Source organism: Pristiophorus japonicus, chromosome 5 (assembly GCF_044704955.1).
Source record: "Pristiophorus japonicus isolate sPriJap1 chromosome 5, sPriJap1.hap1, whole genome shotgun sequence".
In the NCBI taxonomy this organism is placed as follows: Eukaryota; Metazoa; Chordata; class Chondrichthyes; family Pristiophoridae; genus Pristiophorus; species Pristiophorus japonicus.
The window spans coordinates 59,588,356-59,607,494 of NC_091981.1; the positions used below are offsets into that span (position 1 = coordinate 59,588,356).

Sequence of the window (19,139 nt, forward strand, 5' to 3'; positions counted from 1 at the left end):
TGGAGGGTGAGAGGTGGAGGCAGGGAGGGGCGACAGACTGGTTGGCATTTAGGTTGGGAAGCCACCATTGTAACTATGTGATGGCGAAGGAACCTGTACCCTATATATGGACCTGATTTTTTTTCATCCTGTCCTTTTTCAATTTTAGACCCTATTCACAATTTTTGGACTCTCATGTCTTTTATTTCGATTCTTAGTAACATCGCATGTTAATGATCATCTCAGCTATTTAACCATCCACTGTTTTTCTTTAAGCACAATGCAACCCATTTTATTCATACTATGTCTCTGGTGTGTGCTGCTTTTTTTTCTTTTGCCTTTGTTCTGTTCCTATTTAAATGCTGTTCATGTTTCCTTTTCTCCAGTTCTGACAAAGGATTACACTGATATATTAACTTGCATGTTCTTTCCCCAGATACAGAATGACCTGCTGAATGTTTGCAGCATTTTGTTTTTGTTCACCCCTTTGTTCTTATTCAAAGCGCAGATCACATTTAATAAGGCCACCTTAGAACTGAAACCAGTCCACAACAAGCATGCTGATTTCCGCATAAAGGATTCTGTATTTTTCTTCCTCCTACACGGTCTTTGAACTTTATTGCCCCACCCCATTGCTTTGATCTTTTAATGTTTCTTACTTTCCTTCTCCCCCATGCTTTTTTAAAAAAAACACATCAAAAACAAATTCAGCTATAAAAAGAATGAGGAAAAATATACTCTACACATATCTTGACAAAACAACAGACAGTTTGACAGGTGTCTGATAAAAAAAACCTTCTAACAACTTCTATTGTACTAGACGAAGAAAGAAAAAGTAACAAGAAGCCGGTACATTACCCGTGTCCTTTTAGAGTATGCATTCCCCCCTCCCCCTCCCTGCAACAAAGCCCAGACAAGACCCAAATGCCTGGAATCCCAATAAGATGGGAAAATTTAGACCACCATCTCATGCACCTGCTCAGTCACACCACAAAAGAATCATGGTAAAACCCCAAGACATCACTACAGTTAGACGCCTCTTCAATGTCCTCCTTGTTGACCTCCCATCCTCCATAAATTCCAACTTGTCCAACACTCAGCTGCTCATTGTGTCCCATACTAAATCCCACTCCGCCGTTTCCCCTTGTCCTTGGTAACTTATTGACTTCTCACCACCCAGCATAATAAATTCAAAATTCTTCAAATATATCCATGACCTCCCCCAACATCTGCAGCTTCGCCCAGAACGAGAATCCCCTCCTGCGCCCTGCAGAGCTGCAACTCAAATCTTTTGTGCATCCTGTTCTCCCTTCACCCACCTGAGGAGCTTAAACCTTCTCAGCCCTACTCACAGGAGCTCCCGTACTAAATATCACGCCGCACTTTGCCTTTAATAACCGTCACAAATTCCATGTTTTCGACTAAACATTCAGTTACCCCTCCTAGTCGCTTCCCTCCACAACTTCTAATCTCCAAACGCCTTGGAGCATGTTAAAGCCACGATACAAATTACATTCTTCATTCATCCTTATTTTCATAATTTGTTTCTCAACCAAAGCCTGCAAGTTACAACAGTAAGTAGCCTGATCAGTAACAACAATTTCAGAGTTTGTGCAGCAGGAACAGACTATTTTGTCTGAATATCCAATGTTCAATCCACTCAACTAAGGAGTAGATGATATCCACATTATTGTTCAAAAAGACAGGTCTGATAGCAACAGAGTATTCATAAGCATACTTATTTAGCCTTATTATCCATCTCCAGAACCTCAACACCCACTTTCGGTTCAAATCTCACCATGTCAGCTAATCAGTAAATTAAATAAATCTTGAATAAAAGACGAGTATCAGTAATGGTGGCCATGAAACTACCGGGTTGTTGTAAAAACCCATCTGATTCACGAATATCCTTTAGGGAAGGAAATCGGCTGTCCTTACCAGGTCGGGCCAATATGTGACTCCAGACCCACAGCAATGTGGTTGACTCTTAATTACCCCCTGAAATAGCCTAGCCAGTCACTCACTTGTATCAAATCGCTGGGAAAAACAATAAAGCTGGACTGACTACCCTACATCAATCTAGGCATCGGAGTTGGAGATGATGAAGGCACACCCAGCCCAATCAATTCTGCAAAGTCCTCCTCACTAACATCTGGGGAATTGTGCCAAAAGTGGAAGAGCTGTCCCACAGACTAGTCAAGCAACAGCCTGACATAGTCATACTCACAGAATCATACCTTTCAAACAAAGTCCCAGACTCCTATATCACCATCCCTGGGTACGTCCTGTCCCACCGGCATGACAGACCCACCAGAGCTGGCGGTACATAAGAACATAAGAATTAGGAACAGGAGTAGGCCATCTAGCCCTTCGAGCCTGCTCCGCCATTCAACAAGATCATGTCTGATCTGGCCGTGGACTCAGCTCCACTTACCCGCCCGCTCCCCGTAACCCTTAATTCCCTTACAGTGGTACAGTGGTATACAGTTGGGAAGGAGTGGCCCTGGGAGTCCTCAGCATTGACTCCAGACCCCATGAAGTCTCATGGCATCAGGTCAAACATGGGCAAGGAAATCTCCTGGTGATTACCATCTGAAGCCCTCCCTTAGCTGATGAATAGGACCTCAAAAGTAGTAATCTCAGGATTGCTACCAGTGCCATGTGCTAGTCAGAGTAGGAATCGCAGGATGAATACGTGGCTTGAGGAGTGGTGCAGAAGGGAGGGATTCAAATTCCTGGGACATTGGAACCGGTTCTAGGGGAGGTGGGACCAGTACAAACCGGACGGTCTGCACCTGGGCAGGACCGGAACTAATGTGCTAGGGGGAGTGTTTGCTAGTGCTGTTGGGGAGGAGTTAAACTAACATGGCAGGGGGATGGGAACCTATGCAGGGAGACAGAGGGAAATAAAATGGAGGCAGAAGCAAAAGATAGAAAGGAGAATAGTAAAGGTGGAGGGCAGATAAACCCAAGGCAAAAAACAAAAAGGGCCACATTACAGCAAAATTCTAAAGGGGTGAAGTGTGTTAAAAAGACAAACCTGAAGGCTCTGTGCCTCAATGTGAGGAGTATTCGGAATAAGGTGGACGAATTAACTGTGCAGACAACAGTTAACGGATATGATGTAATTGGCATCAGGGAGACATGGCTCCAGGGTGACCAAGGCTGGGAACTCAACATCCAGGGGTATTCAACACTTCGGAAGGATAGGCAGAGAGGAAAAGGAGGCGGGGTGGCATTGCTGGTTAAAGAGGAAATTAATGCAATAGTAAGAAGGGACATTAGCCTGGATGATGTGGAATCGGTATGGATGGAGCTGCGGAATTCCGGAGGGCAGAAAACGCTAGTGGCAGTTGTGTACAGACCACCAAACAGTAGTAGTGAGGTTGGGGACAGCATCAAACAAGAAATAAGGGATGTGTGCAATAAAGGTACAGCAGTTATCATGGGCGACTTTAATCTACATATTGATTGGGCTAACCAAACTGGTACCAATGCGGTGGAAGAGGATTTCCTGGAGTGTATTAGGGATGGTTTTCGAGACCAATACGTCGAGGAATCAACTAGAGAGCAGGCCATCCTAGACTAGGTGATGTGTAATGAGAAAGGACTAATTAGCAATCTTGTTGTGCGAGGCCTCTTGGGGAAGAGTGACCATAATATGGTAGAATTCTTTATTAAGATGGAGAGTGACACAGTTAATTCGGAAACTAGAGTCCTGAACTTAAGGAAAGGTAGCTTCGACGGCATGAGGCGTGAATTGGTTAGAATAGACTGGCAAAGGATACTTAAAGGTTGACGGTGGATAAGCAATGGCAAACATTTAAAGATCACATGGATGAACTTCAGCAATTGTACATCCCTGTCTGGAGTAAAAATAAAACGGGGAAGGTGGCTCAACCATGGCTAACAAGGGAAATTAAGGATAGTGTTAAAGCCAAGGAAGAGGTATATAAATTGGCTAGAAAAAGCAACAAAGCTGAGGACTGGGAGAAATTTAGAATTCAACAGAGGAGGACTAAGGGTTTAATTAAGAGGAGGAAAATAGAGTATGAGAGGAAGCTTGCAGGGAACATAAAAACTGACTGCAAAAGCTTCTATAAATATGTGAAGAGGAAAAGATTAGTGAAGACAAACGTAGGTTCAGGTGAATTTATAATGGGGAACAAAGAAATGGCAGACCAATTGAACCAATACTTCGGTTCTGCCTTCACGAAGGAGACACAAATAACCTTTTGAATGTACTAGGGGACAGTGGGTCTAGTGAGAAGGAGGAACTGAAGGATATCCTTATTAGGCGGGAAATTGTGTTTGAGAAATTGATGGGATTGAAGGCCGATAAATCCCCGGGGCCTGATAGTCTGCATCCCAGAGTACTTAAGGAAATGGCCCTAGAAATAGTGGATGCATTGGTGATCATTTTCCAACAGTCTATCGACTCTGGGTCAGTTCCTATGGACTGGACAGTAGCTAATGTAACACCACTTTTTAAAAAAGGAGGGAGAAAGAAAACGGGTAATTATGGACTAGTTAGCCTGACATCAGTCGTGGGGAAAATGTTGGAATCAATTATTATGGATGAAATAGCAGCGTATTTGGAAAGCAGTGACAGGATCGGACCAAGTCAGCATGGATTTATGAAAGGGAAATCTTGCTTGACGAATCTTCTAGAATTTTTTGAGGATGTAACTAGCAGAGTGGACAAGGGAGAACCAGTGGATGTGGTGTATTTGGACTTTCAAAAGGCTTTTGACAAGGTCCCGCACAAGAAATTGATGTGCAAAATCAAAGCACAATGTACTGACGTGGATAGAGAACTGGTTGGCAGACAGGAAGCAGAGAGTTGGGATAAATGGGTCCTTTTCAGAATGGCAGGCAGTGACTAGTGGAGTGCCACAGGGCTCAGTGCTGGGACCCCAGCTCTTTACAATACACATTAACGATTTAGATGAAGGAATTGAGTGTAATATCTCCAAGTTTGTGGATGACACTAAACTGGGTGGCAGTGTGAGCTGTGAGGAGAACGCTAAGAGGCTGCAGGGTGACTTGGACAGGTTAGGTGAGTGGGCAAATGCATGGCAGATGCAGTATAATGTGGATAAATGTGAGGTTACCCATTGTGGGGCAAAAACACGGAGGCAGAATATTATCTGAATGGCGGCAAATTAGGAAAAGGGGACGAGACCTGGGTGTCATGGTTCATCAGTCACTGAAAGTGGGCATGCAGGTACAGCAGGCGGTGAAGGCGGCAAATGTTATGTTGGCCTTCATAGCTAGGGGATTTGAGTAGAGGAGCAGGGAGGTCTTACTGCAGTTGTACAGGCCTTGAGTGAAGCCTCACCTGGAATATTGTGTTCAGTTTTGGTTGAGGAAGGGCGTTCTTGCTATTGAGGGAGTGCAGCGAAGGTTCACCAGACTAATTCCAGGGATGGCTAGACTGACATACGAAGAGAGACTGGATCAACTGGGCCTTTATTCACTGGAGTTTAGACGGATGAGAGGGGATCTCATAGAAACGTATAAGATTCTGACGGGACTGGACAGGTTAGATGCGGGAAGAATGTTCCCGATGTTGGGGAAGTCCAGAACCAGTGGACATAGTCGTTGGATAAGGGATAAGCCATTTAGGACTGAGATGAGGAGAAACTTCTTCACTCAGAGGGTTATTAACCTGTGGAATTCCCTGCCGCAGAGAGTTGTTGATGCCAGTTCATTGGATATATTCAAGAGGGAGTTAGATATGGCCCTTATGGCTAAGGGGATCAAGGTGTATCGAGAGAAAGCAGGAAAGGTGTACTGAGGGAATGATCAGCCATGATCTTATTGAATGGCGGTGCAGGCTCGAAGGGCCAAATGGCCGACTCCTGCACCTATTTTCTATGTTTCTATGAATCAGTACTCCTCCATGTTGAACACCATTTGAAGAAGCATTGAGGATAGCAAGGGGATCGAACCTCCTCTGGGTGGGGGACTTCACTGTCCATCACCAAGACTGCCTCTCTAGCACCACTACTGACCAAGCTGGCCGAGTCATGAAGGACATACTGTCAAGACTGGACCTGAGGCAGGTGGTCAGAGAACCAACACGAGGGAAAAACCTACTTGATCTCGTCCTTATCTATCTACCAATCTGTGGCAGATGCATCTGTCCATGACAGTATTGGTAGGAGTGAGCACGGCAGTCCTCATGGAGAGGAAGTCCCATCTTCACATTGAGGACACCCTCCATTGTGTTGTGTAGCACTACCACCATGCTAAATGGAATGGATTCAGGACAAATCTAGCAGCTCAAAATTGGGCATCCATGAGGTGCTATGGGCCGTTTGCAGCAGCAGAATTGTATTCCACCACAATCTGCAACCTCATGGCCCGGCACATCCCTCACTCTACCACAACCATCAACCTTGGGCCAACCTGGTGAAGCTACTACACATGTGAAGCTAGAACATGCTAAACAGCAGAAGAAGCTTGCTATGGACAGAGCTAAGCAATCCCACAACCAACAGATCAGATCAAAGCTCTGCAGTCCTGCCACATCCAGTCGTGACTGGTAGTGGACAATTAAACAACTAAGAGGAGGAGGATCACGCCGCACTAAGTCCTGCTCACCCATCACGCCTGTGCTCTTTTTGTTTAATTCATTCATGGGATATGGGCGTCGCTGGCAAAGCCAGCATTTAGTGCCCATCCCTAATTGCCTTCGAGAAGGTGGTGGTGAGCTGCCACCTTCTTGTGTGGCTTGCTAGGCCATTTCAGAGGGCAGTTAAGAGTTAACCACATTGCTGTGGGTCTGGAGTTGCATATAAGCCAGACCGGGTAAGGATGGCAGATTTCCTTCCCAAAGGACACTAGTGAACCAGATAGGTTTCTATGGTCACCATTACTGATACTAGCTTTTTGATTCCAAATTTATTCAATCAAATTTAAATTCCCAGTTGCCGTGGTGGGATTTGAACTCAAGTCTCCGGATCATTGGTCCAGGTCTCTGGAATAATAATTCAGTAACATTACCACTATGCGACCTTAAATTATGCTCGCTGACCTACACTGGCTCCTGGTTAAACAATGTCTCGATTTCAAAATTCTCAATTGTTTTCAAAATCCCTCCATGGCCTTGCCCCTCCCTTTCTCTGTAATCTCCGTTAACCCCACCATCCCCAGAGATGTCTGCACTCCTCTAATTCTGCCCTGATTATAATCGCTCAACCATTGATGGCCCCAAGCTGTGAAATTTCCTGCCTAAACCTCTCCACCCTCCTTCAAGACACTCCTTGAAACCTACCTCTTTGACCAAGGTTTTGGTCACCAACTCTAATTTCTCCTTTGCAGGGCGGAAGTTAAAGGTGAGGTTGGGAGCGTCCTGCGCAGCAATCTTATCTGTTTGGCCGACACACCTATTGGCCAGATTTCTTGCTCTGTTGCGTGGTCCAGGCCGCCATCATGCAGCCTGCTACTCTGTTTTGGGTGCCGGGCTGCAGCCTCGGCTGCAGGCCGCTCTAGTGGCCCAGTGGAGACCATCAGAGGCTCGACAGAGTGCGCAGGATGGGCATTGAAACACGTCACACATTGCCGATCACACCCCAATATCACCCTGGAACCCGCCCCAAGAGGAAGCGAGATTGTGCTCCACTTCCTCTGAGGGGCAGTAACTGCAATTTCGTACCCGGCGTGGAAGTCCCGCCCCAAGTCGGTTACCGCCCTTCCCAAAGGGCGCTCCCGATCTCACCTTTAACTTCCGCCCCGCCCCGCGCTGGGGAATTTCTCCCTCTGGGTATTCTGTGACGAGTATCTCACATCCTGACTCCCCAAAGCTTTTCCAGTATCTACAAGGCACAAGTCAGGAGTGTGATGGAATACTCTTCACTTGCCTGGATGAGTGCAGCTCCAACAACATTCAAGAAGCTCGATACCATCCAGGACAAAGCAGCCCGCTTGACTGGCAGCTCATCCACTACCTTAAACATTCACTCCCTCCACCAACAGCGCACCAAAGTTGCAGTATGTACCATCTATGAGATACACTGCAGCAACTTGCCACGGCTTCTTCGGCAGCACCTCCCAAACAAACGACCTCTACCAACTAGAAGGACAAGGGCTGCAGGCATATGGAGATACACCACCTGCAGGTTCCCTTCCAAGTCATTCACCATGCTGACTTGGAATTTATATCGCTGTTCCTTCATCGTCGCTGAGTCAAAATCATGGAACTCCCTCCCTAACAGCACTGTGGGAGTATCTTCACCTCACAGACTGCACCCGCTCACCACCACCTTCTCAAGGGCAATTAGGGATGGGTAATAAATGCTGGGCTTGCCAGTGATGCTCACATCCCATGAATGAAGAAAATAAAAATCACAGAATATTGCCAGGGTCAATAAATGCAAATTATTAACATTAACATTTTGGCTGACATTCTATACCTCGAGTCTTTAAATCAAACTAAAGATGAAGCTGATCACACAATAAGTAATCATCATCATCATCATAGACAGTCCCTCGGAATCGAGGAAGACTTGCTTCCACTCCTGAAGTGAGTTCTTTGGTGGCTGAACAGTCCAATACGAGAGCCACAGACTCTGTCACAGGTGAGACAGATAGTCGTTGAGGGAAGGGGGTGGGTGGTACTTCGCCGCGCGCTCTTTCCACTGCCTGCGCTTGATTTCTGCATGCTCTCGGCGTTGAGACTCGAGCTGCTCAGCGCCCTCTTGGATGCACTTCCTCCACGTAGGGCGGTCTTTGGCCAGGGACTCCCAGGTGCCAGTGGGGGTGTCGCACTTTATCAGAGAAGCTTTGTGGCTGTCCTTGTAGCGTTTCCGCTGCCCACCTTTGGCTCGTTTGCCATGAAGGAGCTCCGAGTAGAGCACTTGCTTTGGGAGTCTCATGTCTGGCATGCGATCTATGTGGTCTGCCCAGCGGAGCTGATCGAGTGTGGTCAGTGCTTCAATGCTGGGGATGTTGGCCTGGACGAGGAAATGGACGAGACAATACCTTACACACTGAGCTAAAGAATAAATTAACATTTCAAAGCATTTGAACTTCTATCATGAGTTTTAAAAGTAATGACAATGTTTAATAATTAAAAGCATGATGATTCACTGTAGAAGTGACCCTAGACGAATTTTCAATCATGCCACAACTAGCCGGCGGGGGTGGCGAAATCAATTGGCTTCCATTGTTTGTTCTGTACAGGTCGAGCCTCAGATATAAAACGACAAAGGGAGGGAGGTTTTTTTTTAAATTTGTTCCCGGAATGAGGGTGACACTGTTGTAGCAGTATTTATCGCTGATCACTATTTGCCTTGCGGGCAGTGAGTCAATCATGTAGTATGGAACTGGAATCATGTGTACCCAGACCAGGAAGGGGTGGATGTTTCCCTTCTCTGCAGAACAATACTGAAACAGTTGAGTTTTTAATGACAATCTAGCTGGTATAAACTATGTAGAGGATGTGTTCTTTCAGCATATTGTCTCAACAACACAACATTACCAGGTCTTCCCAGTTGTGTACTGTACAGTCTGGAAAATACTGGAATCCATTGTGAAGGAAGTGGTATCAGGGCGCTTAGAAAATCATAACATGATTAGGCAGAGTCAACATGGTTTTCTAAAAGGGAAATCGTGTTGGACAAATTTATTGGAGTTTTTTTGAGGATGTCACTCACAGAGTAGCTAAAGGGGAACCAGTGGATGTCATATATTTGGATTTGCAAAAGACATTCGATAAGGTGCCACATAAAAGGTTATTACACAAATAAGGACTCATGGGGTTGGGTGTAATGTATTAGCATGGATAGAGAATTGGTTAATGGAAAGAAAAGAAAGTAGAGATAAACGGGTCTTTTTCAGGTTGGCAGGCTGCAACAAGTGGGGTGCCGCAAGGATCAGTGCTGGGGCCTCATCTATTTACAATCTATATTAACGACCTAGATAAAGGGACCGAGTGTAATGTATCCAAGTTTGCTGACGATACAAAACTAGGTGGAGCAGGAGAGCAATGGCAGCGAAGAGGGCGACTGGATTGGACGTCACCAAGATCCAGGTCGCTGATTGGAGCGCAGGCAGGTACTGCAGGAGCGGCGAGGTCGGGGCGAAGGAGCGGCGAGAGATTGTAGAGGGGCGTGATTGGGGCCAAGGAGAGGCGTGAGTTCAGGGCCCAGAAGAGGTGAGGGCCCAGGAGCAGCATGGGCCAGCCCACACTGCAATATGTATGCGCACTCGGTCCATGCAGCATAGCTAGTCTCCAGTCAACTTGGATAACCCTTGCCACTGGACCAAGACCTAGCTCTGTCAAGCCCGTGTGGTGGCTGGTGTGCAACGGCCACCACACGTTAAAAAAATCCACGCACAGGCATCTTTCACTCTTCACGATTTAGTTCGGGACCTAGAATATTAGGTCCTTCATTGAAACACCTGCGAACTTTTTGGTGTGGAAGCAAGTCATCCTCGACTCGAGGATCTGCCTATGATGATGATGAAGTGGGACAGTAAGCTGTGAGAACACAAAGAATCTTCAAAGGGATATAGAAAGATAAAGCGAGTGGGCAGTAAGATGGCAGATGGAGTATAATGTAAGAAAATGTGAGGTTATTCACTTTTTTCAGAAGAATAGAGAAACAGAATATTTTTTAAATGGTGAGAAACTTTTAAATGTTGGTGATCTCATTGAAACATACAAGATTCTAAAGGAGATTGACAAGGTAGATGCTGAAAGGTTGTTTCATAGAAACATAGAAAATAGGTGCAGTAGGCCATTCGGCCCTTTGAGCCTGCACCGCCATTCAATGAGTTCATGGCTGAATATGCAACTTCAGTACCCCATTCCTGCTTTCTCGCCATACCCCTTGATCCCCCTAGTAGTAAGGACTACATCTAACTCATTTTTGAATATATTTAGTGAATTGGCCTCAACAACGTTCTGTGGTAGAGAATTCCACAGGCTCACCACTCTCTGGGTGAAGTAGTTTCTCTTCATCTCAGTCCTAAATGGCTTACCCCTTATCCTTCGACTGTGACCCCTGGATCTGGCATTCCCCAACATTGGGAACATTCTTCCTGCATTTAACCTGTCTAAACCTGTCAGAATTTTAAATGTTTCTATGAGATCCCCTCTCATTCTTCTGAACTCCAGTGAATACAAGCCCAGTTGATCCAGTCTTTCTTGATATGTCAGTCCCGCCATCCCGGGAATCAGTCTGGTGAACCTTCGCTGCACTCCCTCAATAGCAAGAATGTCCTTCCTCAAGTTAGGAGACCAAAACTGTACACAATACTCCAGGTGTGGCCTCACCAAGGCCCTGTACAACTGTAGTAACACCTCCCTGCCCCTGTACTCAAATCCCCTCGCTATGAAGGCCAACATGCCATTTGCTTTCTTAACCGCCTGCTGTACCTGCATGCCAACTTTCAATGACTGATATACCATGACACCCAGGTCTCGTTGCACCTCCCCTTTTCCTAATCTGTCACCATTCAGATAATAGCCTGTCTCTCTGTTTTTACCACCAAAGTGGATAACCTCACATTTATCCACATTATACTTCATCTGCCATGCATTTGCCCACTCACCTAACCTATCCAAGTCACTCTGCAGCCTCATAGCATCCTCCTCGCAGCTCACACTGCCACCCAACTTAGTGTCATCCGCAAATTTGGAGATACTACATTTAATCCACTCGTCTAAATCATTAATGTACAATGTAAACAGCTGGGGCCCCAGCACAGAACCTTGCGGTACCCCACTAGTCACTGCCTGCCATTCTGAAAAGCACCCATTTACTCCTAATCTTTGCTTCTTGTCTACCAACCAGTTCTCAATCCACGTCAGCACACTACCCTCAATCCCATGTGCTTTAACTTTGCACATTAATCTCTTGTGTGGGACCTTGTCGAAAGCCTTCTGAAAGTCCAAATACACCACATCAACTGGTTCTCCCTTGTCCACTCTACTGGAAACATCCTCAAAAAATTCCAGAAGATTTGTCAAGCATGATTTCCCTTTCACAAATCCATGCTGACTTGGACCTATCATGTCACCTCTTTCCAAATGCGCTGCTATGACATCCTTAATAATTGATTCCATCATTTTACCCACTACCGATGTCAGGCTGACCGGTCCATAATTCCCTGTTTTCTCTCTCCCTCCTTTTTTAAAAAGTGGGGTTACATTGGCTACCCTCCACTCCATAGGAACTGATCTAGAGTCTATGGAATGTTGGAAAATGACTGTCAATGCATCCGCTATTTCCAAGGCCACCTCCATCAGGCCTTGGGGATTTATCGGCCTTCAATCCCATCAATTTCCCCAACACAATTTCCCGACTAATAAGGATTTCCCTCAGTTCCTCTTTCTTACTCGACCCTCTGACCCCTTTTATAGCCGGAAGGTTGTTTGTGTCCTCCTTAGTGAATACCGAACCAAAGTACTTGTTCAATTGGTCCCCGTTATGACTTCCTCTGATTCTGACTGCAGGGGACCTACGTTTGTCTTTACTAACCTTTTTCTCTTTACATATCTATTGAAGCTTTTGCAGTCCGTTTTAATGTTCCCTGCAAGCTTCCTCTCGGACTCTATTTTCCCTGCCCTAATCAAACCCTTTGTCCTCCTCTGCTGAGTTCTAAATTTCTCCCAGTCCCCGGGTTTGTTGCTATTTCTGGCCAATTTGTATGCCACTTCCTTGGCTTTAATACTATCCCTGATTTCCCTTGATAGCCACGGTTGAGCCACCTTCCCCATTTTATTTTTACGCCAGACAGGGATGTACAATTGTTGTAGTTCATCCATGCGGTCTCTAAATGTCTGCCATTGCTCATCCACTGTCAACCCCTTAAGTATCATTCGCCAATCTATCCTAGCCAATTCACGCCTCATACCTTCAAAGTTACCCTTCTTAAAGTTCTGGACCATGATCTTTGAATTAACTGTTTCATTCTCCATCCTAATGTAGAATTCCACCACATTATGGTCATTCTTCCCCAAGGGGCCTCGCACAACGAGACTGCTAATTAATCCTCTCTCATTACACAACACCCAGTCTAAGATGGCCTCCCCGCTAGTTGGTTTTTTCCCTTGGCTGGAGTCTAGAACTAGGGGCACAGTCTCAGGATAAGGAGTAGGCCATTTAATAAGAACATAAGAACATAAGAAATAGGAGCAGGAGTAGGCCATACGGCCCCTCAAGCCTGCTCTGCCATTTAATAAGATCATGGCTGATCAGTTCATGGACTCAGATCCCCTTCCCTGCCCCCTCCGCATAACCCCTTATTCCCTTATCATTTAAGAAACTGTCTATCTCTGTTTTAAATGTATTCAATGACCTAGTTTCCACAGCTCTCTGAGGCAGCGAATTCCATAGATTTACAACCCTCTGAGAGAAGAAATTCCTCCTTGTCTCAGTTGCCCCTTATTCTAAGATTATGCCGCTAGTTTTAGTTTCCCCCATCAGTGGAAACATCTTCTCTGCATCCACCTAGTCAAGCCCCCTCATAATCTTATACGTTTCAATAAGATCACCTCTCATTCTTCTGAATTCCAATGAGTTGAGGCCCAACCTACTTAACCTTTCCTCATAAGTCAACCCCCACACCTCCGGAATCAACCTAGTGAACCTTCTCTGAACTGCCTCCAAAGCAAGTATGTCCTTTCTTAAATATGTAAAGCAAAACTGTACGCAGTATTCCAGGTGTGGCCTCACCAATACCCTGTATAACTGTAGCAAGACTTGCCTGCTTTTACACTCCATCCCCTTTGCAATAAAGGCCAAGATTCCATTGGCTTCCTGATCACTTGCTGTACCTGCATGCTAACCTTTTGTATTTCATGCACCAGGAATCCCAGGTCCCGCTGTACTGCAGCAGTTTGCAATCTTTCTCCATTTAAATAATAACTTGCTCTTCGATTTTTTTCTGCCAAAATGCATAACCTCACACTTTCCAACATTATACTCCATCTGCAAAATTTTTGCCTATCCCGTTACACAGGGCCAGATCTAAGATAGATATGAGGAGGAATTTCTTCACACAGGAGGTTGTGAATTTTTTGAATTCTCTGCCCCAGAGGGCTGTGGATGCTGAGTCTGAGTATATTCAAGTCTGAGGTAGATACATTTTTGGACTCTAAGGGAATCAAGGGATATGGAGATCAGGCAGGAAAGCGGAGTTGAGGTCGATGATCAGTCATGATCTTACTGAATGGTGGAGCAGGCTCGAGGGGCCGTATGGCCTACTCCTGCTTCTTCTGTTCTTACAACATAGTTATGTTTTTAGAATCTGCAAGACTTATACAGCAATCTACCAGGTTTCAAATTCACAGCCTATATCATCATAACTTCCCAATCTAAATCTATGTTGCACTTTATACTCTGGCCATGAGTATGTTGACTAAAAAATAACCATTTTGAAAACACTCGTCTTCTTTCCACATATACAATCAATTGTCTCTCGCTCTATCAATTGTTGTAGATAATCATGCGTGCACATTTATTAGACAAAGCAAATGTTCATACAAACATAACAATGTAATGCCGCAAACTTTGATACAAAAAAATCTTTCATTATCAATTCACCAAATTTCACATCATCTTCTGTCGGCTTAGTTTACCATTTGTTTCGATGTCTCAAAGACAGAAGAGACTTGCACAAAGAGAGAAAGAGTTGGATACAAAGCCAATGATACACAATAATGAAAGTCTGTAAAGAAGAGAGAAAAATTGAGAGATAGAGGAAGATTGATAGATTAGATTAGATGGACAAAAACAAGTGAACAGGGACAGAGTAAGATTGTGCACGAGACAGTTGCAAGACTATTTTTTGCACATAATTTGCGATCAGCGGCGAAGCAAAGGTATTCGCCGCTGGCCCTGCATTAAACTTCCCAGAAACATCTAGCAATCTCTGTGACGAGAAGTTCAGCTTTTTCGATTTCAGTTGCGATCTGTTAATGGGGAATCCCGAACATGTTGTGATGTCAACAAGCTATTTAAGCAGCCAATCACTATGCAGAATTCTCAGACTGGGAATCAGGAAGTGAATAAGCTCCTTTTATTCTAACTTTAAAAAAATGTTAGCGAGCAAAACAAAGATTGGGACTTTCACATGGGGAAAAGGTAAACCTGAAAAAAGAGTTACAAACTTAAAACATAAATTTAAAAAATGTAAACTTTCTCAAAATTTTAATTTTTATTAAAACGGATAAAGTTGACAGTCCTCAAAATTAAAATTATTTTTTCAGCGCCATAACGTTTGATTAGTAGTCAACCTTGAAGGACAAGGGCAGCAGGCGCATGGGAACACCGTCACTTCCAAGTTCCCCTCCAAGTCACACACTATCCTGACTTGTTGCTGGGTCAAACTCCTGAAATTCCCTCCCTAACAGCACTGTGGGAGTACCTTCACCACAAGGATTTGCAGTGGTACAAGGCGGCGGCTCACACCACCTTCTCAAGGGCAATTTGGGATGGGCAATAAATGCTGGCCTTGCCAGCTATGCCCTCATCCAAGGAATGAATAAAAAAAAACTAACTTTGGAGGTGCACGGGATCATCTCTAGTCTGTGCTATGCTGGGTGATTTCGGGGGCCTGGTCTAGTTCAGGGACACCACCATTAGTTAAAGGTAAGACCTCCCCTTATTGTTGGGCAGTGACTTCTGCTGGAGAGTCCTGATGGGTCAGCCTAGGATGAGGCTGCCATGCAAGTGTCTGCTGTGGCCTCCTATGTTCACTGGACGAATGTGAGTGTGGGGAGGGAAGGCAATCCTGGGATTGAAACCCAGCGTGAGTCAGTGGGCGTGCAGTTGGTCTTTGGGTGACAGCGAATCAGGCGCCTGTCCACAGCAACGATAAATAGGGGAAATTGGGTGAAAAATGTAGCGAGTTATGATCTGGAATGCACTGCCCGAGAGGACGGTGGAAGCAGATTGAATAGCAGCTTTCGAAAAGGAATTGGATAAATACTCGAAGGGGGGAAATCTGCAGGCCTACAGAAAATAAGCATGATGCCAAATGGCCTCCTTCTGTGTTATATCATTGTTTGCTCAACAAAAATATATTCCAGTGAAAAAGAAGGGCGGTAAGAGAAGGGATAACCAGCTGTGGATAACCAAGGAAATAAAGGAGAGTATCAAACTAAAAACCAATGCGTATAAGGTGGCCAAGGTTAGTGGGAAACTAGGAGATTGGGAAAATTTTAAACGACAGCAAAGAATGACTAAGAAAGCAATAAAAAAAGGAAAGATAGATTACGAAAGTAAACTTGCGCAAAACATAAAAACAGATATTAAAAGCTTTTACCGATATATAAAACGGAAAAGAGTGACTAAAGTAAATGTTGGTCCCTTAGAAGATGAGAAGGGGGATTTATTAATGGGAAATGTGGAAATGGCTGAAACCTTAAACAATTATTTTGCTTCGGTCTTCACAGTGAAAGACACAAAAACCATGGCAAAAATTGCTGGTCACGGGAATGTGGGAAGGGAGGACCTTGAGATAATCACTATCACTAGGGGAGTAGAGCTGGACAGGCTAATGGATCTCAAGGTAGACAAGTCCCCTGGTCCTGATGAAATGCATCCCAGGGTATTAAAAAAGATGGCGGAAGTTATAGCAGATGTATTCGTTATAATCTACCAAAATTCTCTGGACTCTGGGGAGGTACCATCGGATTGGAAAGCAGCTAATGTAACGCCTCTGTTTAAAAAAGGGGGCAGACAAAAGGCAGGTAACTATAGGCCGGTTAGTTTAACATCTGTAGTGGGGAAAATGCTTGAAGCTATCATTAAGGAAGAAATAGCAGGACATCTCGATAGGAATAGTGCAATCAAGCAGACGGAGCATGGATTCATGAAAGGGAAATCATGTTTAACTAACTTACTGGAATTCTTTGAGGATATAACGAGCATGGTGGATAGAGGTGTACCGATGGATGTGGTGTATTTAGATTTCCAAAAGGCATTCGTTAAGGTGCCACACAAAAGGTTACTGCATAAGATAAAGGTACGCGGAGTCAGAGGAAATGTATTAGCATGGATCGAGAATTGGCTGGCTAACAGAAGGCAGAGAGTCGGGATAAATGGGTCCTTTTTGGGTTGGAAATCGGTGGTTAGTGATGTGCCACAGGGATCGGTGCTGGGACCACAACTATTTACAATATACATAGATGAGCTGGGAAAGGGGACAGAGTGTAGTGTAACAACATTTGCAGATGACACAAAGATTAGTGGGAAAGCGGGTTGTGTAGAGGACACAGAGAGGCTGCAAAGAGATTTAGATAGGTTAAGCGAATGGGCTAAGGTTTGGCAGATGGAATACAATGTCGGAAAATGTGAGGTCATCCACCTTGGAAAAAAAAAACAGTAAAGGGGAATATTATTTGAATGGGGAGAAATTACAACATGCTGAGGTGCAGAGGGACCTGGGGGCCCTTGTGCATGAAACTCTTTTAGGAGTTAACAGAAAAACATTAAACCGTGCCCCCCGATCTGGGGGAAACACCAACATTTACAATGCCATTTTTTTTCTTTTTTTTTTGGCACAGAATCGAATTATTTTTTTTCCAAGTGCCCCCTATAAAAGGGGAGGGGGACACTAAAAGCACCGGCAATTAAAACAAATTAAACTTTAAAACATAAAATCAAATTAAAATTTGGTTGCCGGGCGTGACGATGCACTCCAGTCCCTCCGGTGCCCACCTCTCGCGGAAGGCCGCAAGCGTACCGGTGGACACCGCGTGCTCCATCTCCAAGGACACCCTGGCGCGGATGTACGCGCGGAAGAGAGGCAGGCAGTCAGGTTGAACGACCCCCTCGACCGCGCTGCCTGGACCGGCTGATGGCACCCTTGGCCGTGCCCAGGAGCAGTCCTACGAGGAGGCCCTCGGAACTACCCGCTCCCCTCTGCACAGGGTGCCCAAAGATCAGGAGTGTGGGACTGAAGAAATGTTTACGCCCGGTTTCGAACCGGGGACTTTTCACGTGTTAAGCGAATGTGATAACCACTACACTACGGAAACACTGCAAAATCTCATCTATGACAGTGCAGGACTCCCTCAGCACTGCACTGGAGTGTCAGCCTTTTTGTGCTCAAGTCTCTAGTGGGACTTGAACCCACAACTATTCTGAGGCAGAAGTGAGAGTGCTACCCACTGAGCCACAGCTGCATGAAACTCTTTTTGGAGTTCACCTGCAAAAACATAAAACATTAAACCGTGCCACCCGACCTGGGTGACACACCAGACATTTACAAGGCCCTTTTTTCCTTTTTTTGGGTTTTTTTTTTGTGTTTTTCATTTTTTTTTGGGTTTTTTTTTTGGGCGCTAAAATCACATTTTTCCAGTGTCCCCTATAAAAGGGAAGGGGACACTAAAAGCACCGGCAATTAAAACAAATTAAACTTTAAAACGTAAAATCAAATTAAAATTTGGTTGCCGGGCGTGATGATGCACTCCAGTCCCTCCGGTGCCCACCTCTCGCGGAAGGCCGCGAGCGTACCCACAGCTGCATGAATCCCAAAAAGTTAGTTTGCAGGTGCAGCAGGTAATCAGGAAGGCGAATGGAATGTTGGCTTTCATTGCGAGAGGGATGGAGTACAAAAGCAGGGAGGTCCTGCTGCAACTGTACAGGGTATTGGTGAGGCCGCACCTGGAGTACTGTGTCCAGTTTTGGTCACCTTACTTAAGGAAGGATATACTAGCTTTGGAGGGGGTACAGAGACGATTCACTCGGCTGATTCCAGAAATGAGGGGGTTACCTTATGATGATAGATTGAGTAGACTGGGTCTTTACTCGTTGGAGTTCAGAAGGATGAGGGGTGATCTTAGAGAAACATTTAAAATAATGAAAGGGATAGACAAGATCGAGGCAGAGAGGTTGTTTCCACTGGTCGGGGAGACTAGAACTAGGGGGCACAGCCTCAAAATACGGGGGAGCCAATTTAAAACCGAGTTGAGAAGGAATTTCTTTTCCCAGAGGGTTGTGAATCTGTGTAATTCTCTGCCCAGGGAAGCAGTTGAGGCTAGCTCATTGAATGCATTCAAATCACAGATAGATAGATTTTTAACCAATAAGGGAATTAACGGTATTAAGGGTTATGGGGAGCGGGCGGCTAAGTGGAGCTGAGTCCACGGCCAAATCAGCCATGATCTTGTTGAGTGGCGGAGCAGGCTCGAGGGG

The 19,139-nt window shown here is 45.2% G+C and overlaps 1 protein-coding gene and 1 non-coding gene across 6 annotated transcripts in view; both read right to left on the reverse strand.

Annotated features, from left to right (window-relative positions):
* The window catches only part of LOC139264358 (F-actin-uncapping protein LRRC16A-like), a 554,868-nt gene that overhangs the window by 360,648 nt on the left and 175,081 nt on the right, over positions 1 to 19,139 (reverse strand). The gene's annotated exons all lie outside the window — the stretch shown is intronic.
* trnav-aac (transfer RNA valine (anticodon AAC)) lies at positions 17,908 to 17,980 on the reverse strand. Its single transcript has one exon. It is a non-coding gene; the product is annotated as a tRNA-Val (tRNA).